We start from the raw sequence: 10,535 nt of genomic DNA on the forward strand, positions 1-10,535 counted from the left end.
TGAAAATTTTCGTGAAGAGGTTGGACGGGGCGAAAATTCGAGAAACTTGAAAAATCGCGCTGAAAACTACATTCAGATGGCGGTCCACCGCAGCTTGTCTGGCGCGCACCGCAAAACGTCAGATCCTTCCAGCAAACAGGTGGCGGCCCGCCGCAGCTAATGCGGCGGTCGCACAGAAGGTCAGAACCCTGCGAAAAATTTCAAGGCAAGAAAATTAAACAAAAACCAAAAAGTACTTAAAAAACTTAAATAAAAATTGTCAAAACATGAAAATAAATTGTCCCAAAACAAGAAAAAATATGATACAAGTGCTCATTTAAAGTCATTGAGCTTGACTTCTTCATTCTTGAGGAGGAGGAGGGAAACGGGCGTTGAGGTTGTCGAACATGCCAATAAGATAGGCGATGTCGCCACTCATGGTTTGGCGCTCTTGTCGAGCCTCGGAGGCCATCCTTTGGAGCTCTTCAATTTGTTGACGTTGATGAACGTCTTCTAACCTTTGTTGCTCCCAAAATTGTTGCCCCGCCATGCGACAATCTCCTTGCGCCGTCCACCCTTGGCGGTTGTAGGCGTTCTCCCTTTGTTTCTCCGCCTATCGGTTGTCCCAAGTGTTGGACATGTTTTGCATGTAGGAGAAAATATCTCCTAGTTGGGCGGAGGTGTTGGCTTGGAACTCCTCATTGGGATTAGGCCTCCCGCGGCGGCGGTTTTCTCTAGCCCGGCGGCGATGATGCTCCACTTCCTCTTCTTCTTCATGTTGGGGTGGCGGCGGTGGTGGCACTCCACTTCCATGAGCATATGAATGCTCCACCTCTTCATCATAGTTATCAACTGCATCAAAGGCGGAGTCTTCTTCGGGTTCAAAGACAGGGATGCGAGAAGGAATGTTCCTCCTCCTAAACTCTCCATTGATGGGGTTGGCCTTAATGGCTCTTCGGTGGGCGGGAGTGTTGAGCTTCTAATTCGTTTGATTCGCCCAAACATCGACCTTGGTCAAATGCGGGATTGGAACGGGAAAGTGATCCCCGCCACTTGGTCTTCAAACGTCGACCTCGGTCTTCAATAGGCCCACCGAGAAGAGCACCTCATAGGTGATGAACTTCTCCCCCATATCTTCTGTCAACCCGGCGGTAGAAACGCCCACATGCTCGGCAATCGCCGTGATCAATCCCCACAACATATAACCCCTCCGTCTTTCTTTGTGATCTGATCCACATAAAGAGTAGAACGGGTTCCATAGTCGAATCCCTTCTTGTTGAGGAGGCACCACATAACATTAAGCTCCTTTTAGGAGACACTTCCTCCATCGACCCTAGCAAACATGAGTTGAGTCATAGCTCGGTGGAGGTACCTCAAGACGGGGTTGCGAATGGACGAAGACTTAGCATAACCCGCGGCGTGCTCCTCCTCCGTGGTCATCGCTCCCCAAACCTCGGAGTAGTCATAATCATTGTCCTCATCGGGGTTGGGGTCGAAACAGTGGAACGCCTTACTAAGCTCCACCGTTGTGAGGGAATGCCAACGGTTGCCTAGGCGGAAGTCGATGCTTTGCGGGACACGGTAACGGCGATCTTTTGTAACCTTTAAAGAACTAAGAAACTCAAGGGTGAGCTTCCTATATGATGACCACTTTCTTTGGAACTTGTAGACTAGGCCATTCCTGTTACCCACGTCGCACAACTCCCAAAAATCCTCCATGATCCCCAAAGTTTTGAGAGGAAAATCGTGGGGGTATCTCGAGGGTGCTGTCTCTCTCGTCGGCACCTTCTTCCACATAGCCTTTTGCTCCTCCGTGGCAAGGCTAATGCCATAGTTCTTAGCGTTCTCGGGCTTTCCCTTTGATGCTATTATCCTACAAAAGAAATTCACATTCTTATAAGAGCACCAACAAATAAGCATATAAGGGTTCCCCCAAACTTGCACTCAACTAAGCATAGATCAAAACCATCAATTATGTGCAAGTTTGTACAAAAGAGCATCCTAAATTGTAGCATGTGAACATGTAGAGAAAAACCAACAAAATAGGACACAACAATCCATCCCCCCATCGTGAATTCATCCCACATGCAAAGACGTGTCAACAATAATTCAACATCAATCAATAATCTCTAAAAAATCACAAGTATTGCAATTCATGGAAGTAATAATAGCCTCACAATGCTATGCACATGATTGCAACATATAAACATTCAAGAACAAGAGGGAATCATTATTTAAAAACCAACAAATCATCTACCTATAGAAAGATCTAACCATGAAAATTCAAGAATAAGCACACAAATTCATCCCCCATACATAGAACAAGCTTTTCTACCAAACAATTCATCAATAAAAGACCAAAATCTATGAAAGAATTGAAGCAAAACTCAGAAATTGAGTGTGGGATTCATACCTTGTGTTGAGAGAATTGAAGGGAGAATGCTCTAATCTTTGAATAGAATGAGAGAATGAGAGTGTGGGTGTGTGCAATTGGTGATTTATAATGGTGGAGGTTGTGTGCAAGGAAGGAATTAGAGATGGAAAGAGAAAATGAATGGAAAACTTACCTTATAATAGCCCATTCCCGTTTACTGCCCTTTTCGTGGCGACCGCCGCAGGTTGTGTGGTGGGCCGCCACGCGCTATGCGAAAAGCGGCGTATTCCTGGTGGGCCGTCGTGGCCCGCGCAGCAGTTTTTCTGGCCCGCCCTTAGCCAACCCTAGACCCGGCCTGTTCCTGCACACTAGACATACGTGTGGCGACCGCCGTGGATTGTGCGGTGGCCGCCACTCGTCAATTTTTTTTTTTTTGGCGAACAGAAAAATGAAAACGAAAAAAAATAAAGATAAAGAAAAATAAAATTGGGTTGCCTCCCAACAAGTGCCTTTGTTTTAAGTCGTTGGCTCGACTTGAAGTGGGCCACTAATTGGGCGGATCAACGACTCTCGTGTTGAAGATCGGTAACTGAATTATCTTGGTTCCGACCTTCTTCCACCATCTGTACTTTCCTTTGGCCATCTTGATCGCATAAATCTCAGGGCCTTCTTTCGGTGGATTTTTCTTCTTGTTTTTCTCCTTTTTTCTGCAAAACGGGATTGAGGAGATTAGGTTCATTCTTTTTAGGAGAATTACTTACCTTGTTGACAATGAAGATAGTTGAGGTAGAAGGATCCTCCACTTCAAATGGATCATGAGGTTTAGTTAAATCGGTCATCATGACCGCCCTGCACTACTGTTCCACCTTGGCCTGCTTTGCCTCCTCAAACTTACGCATCTCATTTTCGATCTCGTAGGTGTAGCGACTGTAGTTGTCACGAATGGTGATCTCGCCTCGACCTACATCAATCAAAGCTTTGCATGTGGCTAGAAAATCTCTGCCTAAGATTAGAGGGACATTCTTATCTACTTTCATATCAAGAATAATGAAATCAGCAGTAAAAATGAAATCATTTACCTTCACCAAAACATCCTCAATCATACCCACTGTTTTGATGGCCGAATTGTCAGCCAGCCTCAAACTTACATCTGTGGTTTTGAGAGGCCCGATGTTGAGCTTAACATAGTATTTCAGTGGCATGAGATTGATGCTAGACCCTAAGCCACAAAGGGCTTTGTCAACCTTTCCTTCTCCAAATCTGCAACGTATGATGAACTGGCCCGGTCTCTTTGCTTAACTGCCCTTTCCTTTTGGATGATCTTGTTAGAGTTTGTATACTAGAAATCACCTTTCGAGTGATTGAATACTGTTAAAACTCTTATTTTATTTTCCAAATGAATAAACAGATTATTTTTGTCATAATGTTGTTATATTTTACATTTAATGGATGTTAATTGCATATTTAAATGTATAAGTAATTTAACAAAGTCTAAGTCTTTGTTTTAGTAGACCGGTTGTGGGCGTCGTCCACTTTAAGGTAACACGGTCAGTTCAAAACAAAGAAAAAGAATAATTTCACAACCTAGATAGGCTTAGACTACCTATCGTGAAAGGTTGCAATGTCAGTCCGATTATTTCTAAGTCCATAGCAGGCAATAATTAATTAATGGATGTTTCTATTTTAAGCGCGGGAAATAAATATAAATTATTGGAAACCCGAAGTACTTATAATTTCGGATTTGGATGGGGAGTGCAGTATTACTTCTGTAGTGGCTGCTCGTAATATTCCAATTTTAAGCTTATATTAAATTGGATTTAATTTAATTAGTAAAAGCTAATTGGAGGAGCCCATATCCAAAGCCTTCCATAGATCCCTGTCTGGGCCCAATATGTGACTTATTATAAATAGGAGAATAAAGGAGACAGAAAATACACTAATTATTTTCTCAAAATTTTCAGCCCCTACTCCTAGTAGTAGTCGAAATTTTCTCTCCTCCGAGGGAAAGGATTTCTGTCTTCTCTATTTAAGTCCTAGTGCGCTGGTGAGATCAGCCCACCCTGATATCAGTTCACAGTCCGGGAACCAGTCAGAAGATCCGTGGTTTTGTACTAAAGATCTTCACGTGGAGAAGGCGTTAGCTATCTTCGATTCTTTGGAGAATCATCAAGGTATAATGGCTAAACCTTAGAACAGCATGTTTTAGGTTTCAATTAATTTAAAGCATGTGATTATTTGAGTTATCAGCATGATACGTGAGATAATTACGCGAATAGAATTTGTCTAAATAATCCGCTAAATAGATCTGATTATTATGTAATTGATTTATGCATGCGCTTCCGCTGCCAGTTCCTTCAATTGGTATCAGAGCCAGTCTTTGGCTCTGATTATTTGGATTTAAATTTCGCGAAATTCATGTATGCATGCGTTTTTGTTTTCGAAGCATGTTCTTGTTTTTAGTTGTTATATTCTTATGCATGATGAACCCAAGAACTATCGAAACAAAGAACCCAAATAATTGGAACGCACGAGACGTGCGATTCGTCGGCGCTTGCGCCGAGACGAATCGCACTACGCGCGATCCAGGAAAAGGGTAGTCGAGCGAGTGGGAGACCGATGGCGATCGACCGGCGACGCGCGAACGAGAGTGGACTCGTGCGCGCCGCCGGCGTGACCGCCGGAATCGGCGAGAACCAAGAAATCGCGGCCGTCGAGTGGGAGCTAGGGCGTGATCAAGCGGCGACGCGAATACGAGCGTGGGCTCGTCCGCGCCGCCGCCAAGACCGCGGCACCGCCTCCCTCGTACAGACGGCGATCGACGAAGGGGGTCGGATGACCGAAAGCCGCGGCTCGTCCGAGAGCAGCGGCGGTTCTCTTCCGACCAAGAAAACCCTAACCCTAGCCTAAACCCTAACCCTAGTCGACCTATGACCGATCGTCGCCAATCCGAGAGCTGCGACGCCGCTTCCGGCGTTGACGGCTGGGGCGAGGGCGATCGGCGCTGGAGGCAATTCGCCGGTGCTGCGCGGCGTCGCGCGCGCGGAGGGAGTAGCGCGCGCGCGCCGCAGTGGGAGAAAAGGAAGCAGCCGCGCATCGAGCGGGCTGCCGGCGGTGGCTGGGCGGCGAAATCGCCGTCCCGGCGGATCAACCCCGGTGTGATTTTGTCGTTCATCGTACGTGCGAACCTCGTTCGATGAGATAACGACGAAATATTATTTTATTGATTATTTAATTCCTAAATTAATAGAAATCATTAAAATATTATTATTTAATTGAAATAAAATATTTTGGGAAGATTTCCCTAGATTTTAGGAATATTTTGATTATTTTCTATATCTATGAATATTTTATATCCTAGATGATATAGATGAGAATAATTAAATAGTTTCCTAAATTATATTATATATCTAGAATCCTAATAAGGATAGATATGTAGGATTTCATTAAATAATAAAATATATTCTCTTCCCAATCTTAATAAGGAATTAATTTAAGTTTATTTATTCATGTCCGTAAAAGATATAAATAATTATTTATTTTAGATAAATCTTATAGAAGACATGAATATGGATTAAACTTTAGTAATTAATATATTATCCTTTAATAAGATGTTTAAAAGATTATAAAAGATTTAATTATCCAGTAAATTAAATACCAACAGAATTTAATTAAGCCTTTAATCTGCACTAAGGCTAAGGATAATTAATGAAAAACCATAACTTAAATATCTAAGCGATAATTACGAACTAAGTTTGTATATGGTCTCCATCGATTGGTCCACAACTTATGAAGCTAATTTCTAATATTATCGCCACCCATGCTGTGGGGACAATAATCCTAAGAAATAGCGAGTTCATATAGGTGGACTTCTCAAATGTAAATAGTATGAACTAGAAAGTAGTTTCCAATATTATCGCCACCCATGCTGTGGGGACAATAATCCTAAGAAATTACAAGTTTCAGAAGTTCAAACAGAATTTACGAGATAGCTTGGTCTTGTTATCAACACATGAGCATTGTTATGGGAGTGTGTTGTAGAAACGAGATTCTGTAATGCTAAATCTGATGGTCGTGCTTAGGCAACATTTGGCGGCCATGCCGTGCTGCGGTCTCTGGACTATTCGTCGGTGTTGTGACCAGTAAAAATGTTAAAATTTTAATGCGTATTGACCTCTGCTTGAGGGTACAAAATTTTAATTTTACAGTTGTGAGAATTTGAAAAGTTTTATGGTTTAATCTACTCAATTTCTTCACATAAGTTTATGACAAATAGTAAATATTCTGTTTTGCAGTGCAACCTAAATCGTCAACATGTCTCTTAATCCTCTTTCTGCAATTCTTAAAGAAAACAAACTCGAGGGCCAAAATTACATAGAATGGAAACAAAATTTGGACATCGTTCTCACGGCTGATGAGTACAAGTTTGTGCTCACTACTCCTCGGCCCCCAGTGCCGGCGGCTAACGCCGCGCAGGCAGCGCGAGATGCCCATAGACGGTGGCACAAGGCGAATGAGATGGCTAAGTGTTATATGTTGGCCTCCATGTCAACAGTGCTTAGACATCAGCATGCCGCCATGGCAACTGCCACCGAGATTATGGAAAATCTCACGAATCTCTTTGGTACTCAGAATCGAACGGCTAAGTCTCAAGCCTTTCGGAGTATCATGTGCAAGTCTATGAAGGATGGCTCGTCTGTGAGGGACCATGTCCTCGAGATGATGAGCCACCTCAATCAAATTGAGGTTTTGGGAGGCGTCATTGATGCCGAGTCCCAAGTTACTATTATCCTTCAGAGTCTGCCCCCTAGCTTCCAGCAGTTCAAGCTCAACTTTGAGATGAACAAAAGGAATTACACCTTGGCTGAGTTGTTGACTGAACTTCAGTCGGCGGAAGATCTCATGAACCAAGCTAAGGCTGCGATGGTTAGTTCGTCACATCGTTCCTCTGGCCCTAGGCCTGGCGCAGGAAAGAAGAAAGTGACAAACCAGGTCGCACCTAAAGATGCTAAGGGAAAGAAAAAGAGGAGGTCGGGAAAGAAGCAAACCGGAAAGTGTTTCAAGTGTGGAGAGAAGGGGCATTGGAAGCCAGATTGCCCTAAAAGGAGCAAGGCTACAGGTATGCACCAAGCTCTAGTTGTTGAGTCATGTTTGGCTTCGACTTCTTCTCATACTTGGGTTATTGACACTGGAGCTACTGATCATATTTGTTTTGATCCTGACTTAATGCAGGTGACAAGACGGCTATATGATGGAGAGATCGAAGTCCAGCTGGGCGACGCTACTAAAGTGGCGGCCGTTGCAGTGGGAGACGTTTATTTGCGTTTTAGTAGTGATAGATTTTTTATTATGAAGAATGTTTTGTTGATACCTTCTTTTAGAAGAAATTTAATTTCAGTTTCTAAATTGGTTTTTGATGGATATTCGATTTCTTTTAATGACAGTTGTGTTATTAAGAAAGATGGTTCTTATATCTGTCGTGGTATCATGGAAAACAATCTGTACACTGTATACGAGAAACGCCACGTCCACTTGTTTACCTATTTATGAGAATAAATAATATAATATAAATGGTTTATTATTGAAATATGATAAACAAGTCTAAGGCTTTTTACTAAGAAGGTCAAGTAGGGAAATTCGATGAATCTCCTCATGAGTTTTCCAGTAGGGGACTTGGCCAGATCTAGTAAGAAGAAAAACGTATTCACAACCTAGATAGGCTTTGGCTACCTATTGGTACGGTTGCGGTGTTTGTGATAATTCTCTCTTACCTAAGAAGAGATTAGTAACACCGGTGTGGTAAAGCACTGAAAGGATCTAATCCGAAATGTATTCTTTATTGCTATCTACTGAAAGAATATATTTCAGAAAGTTTAGTATTTTCTAGTCTATGATATTAATATCAATATTGTTTATTCAATCAAACGCCACTTTGACTTATCAATATGTGAGAGTTTGTACGTAACTCAAGTTCATGATATCTTGGGTGGTAGTAATTGAATAACATGAAGGTATTGGAATATTATTTCATAGAATTCGCGTGCCCAGTGTGGTATGATTAAATCCCTAAAAGGGTGATCCCCAATGAGGTGTTTGAAAGAGGAATTTATTATTCAGAAAACTGCGCAGTTGGAATTTATTCCACGAATAATAAATAAAGTTTCAAACTAGAAAAACTCTTTGGAGAATTAATTTAATTCTAGTCACATAGCAGACAAAAGAATTAAATTGATGGATCAAGATAATCTTAAACGCGGGAAATATTATAAAATAAAATGGACCCAAGTTATTTGTAATTTGGTGATTTAAGTGGGAGTGCAATATTATTCTTTAGTGGAATAAAATAATATTCCATTGATAATATATTAAATCATGGGTCATTTGATTTAATTAGTAATTTATCTAATGGGTGAGCCCAACACTTAAGTCATTCCATGGATCCCCAACCTAGCCCAACAAGTCCATTATAAATAGTGATGAGATGTGGAAACCCTAGCACACCATTCATTCACAACACTCCTCCCTAAACCCTAGAAGCCGTCGCCGGCTCTCTCTCTCTCTCCTTGCCTCGGTTTTCGTGCCTTGGCACGTGGGAGAATTAGGGTTTTGTTTTGTTCTTGTTCTATCCTAATTCATAGGATTAGATCAAGACAATATTGAGTTTGTGATTGGGTTTCCCTAGATCTCTTCAAGACTATTATTGATTATCTAAGATCCGCCCACACGGATGGAGAATCAAGGACTAGGGAATAGGTTGGAAGATTCACGGTCGATAAACCAAGGATCTCCGGGTGGTGCAGCTAGCAACTTCGATCCTATGATGGATCAAAATGAGGTAACAATCGAATCTACATCAAATTGCATGATTATGTGTTTATTTGATGTTATATCTATAGATCTATGTTAATTGCATGAAATTGGAGTCGAATGCATAATCACCTAAATAGATCCGTTCTAGGACCTGTTTGGTTTCCGTGTCTTCCGCTGCGGTAGTCCCAACAACTGGTATCAGAGCCAATTTTTAGGCTCTGATTATGTATTTGATTAATTGAATTTTTCGAAAATTATAGTGTTAAAACTTGGGATTTTCGAAAATAATGCAATATGTGTTGGATCTATGTTTTTCTTGATTTTATTTTTGGATCTATGATATGATGTTCTAGATCGATGAAAGAATATTATGAATCTTGAATTTTATTCAAGTTTTTCACAAAAATATTCTAGATCTATGATGAACATCATTAGATCTATATATTCTAAGTAATATGTACTAGATTATATGTTTGTTGATTACATATATGTATGTGTTTAAGTGAATATATGTTTTTGAATCAAGAAATAAAGTGGTCCATGATTGAATACTTGGATCGATGAAAGAATATTATGAATCTCGAATTTTATTTGAGTTTTTCACAAGAATATTCTAGATCTAAACAAGTATTCATTAGATCTATAGTTTTATGTTCTTAATATGCTAGATCTATTTAAATTGCTAAATGCTTGATATTTAAATGTGCATATGTGATGAACATAAAAGATTGTTACATATTAAGAAACGATTAATTAAGATTTAAGATCGCGGTCAAGCGAAGCGACCGCGATGAATCAAGTTAATTAAAATTGAAAAACGAATAAATGAATGCAAGGGTTTAAACCCTAGATGTGTTCAAGAACCGGGCTGCCTTGATCTAAACAAGTATTCATTAGATCTATAGTTTTATGTTCTTAATATGCTAGAATGATTTAAATTGCTTAAATGCTAGATGTTTAAATATGCATATGTGATGAACATAAAAGAATTGTTACAAATTGAGAAACGAATAATTAAGATTTAAGATCGCGGTCAAGCGAAGCGACCGCGATAAATCAAGATTAATTAAATCGGAAAAAGAAAAAGGAACGCAAGGGATTAAACCCTAGATGTGTTCTATAACCGGGTTGCCTTCATCGGGGATCGCCGATCCAGATCCGGTGAGAAGGGGCAACGGCGGTCTGCCTCGTCGACGGTCAGCGGCTGTAAAGCTGCTGAAAGCAGCGTCTTCACCAGGTCAGCGGCCGAGAGGTCGTCTTCAGGCGACCATGGCAGCAGCGGCGTCGTCTTCGGGCGGCGGCGGGCAGCAGCAGCGGCGCCGACGAAGGCCGCAGCCATGGATCCTTGTTGATCCAGCCATGGCAGCGACGTCTT

Source organism: Salvia hispanica, chromosome 6, assembly GCF_023119035.1.
Source record: "Salvia hispanica cultivar TCC Black 2014 chromosome 6, UniMelb_Shisp_WGS_1.0, whole genome shotgun sequence".
NCBI classification, from domain to species: domain Eukaryota; kingdom Viridiplantae; phylum Streptophyta; class Magnoliopsida; order Lamiales; family Lamiaceae; genus Salvia; species Salvia hispanica.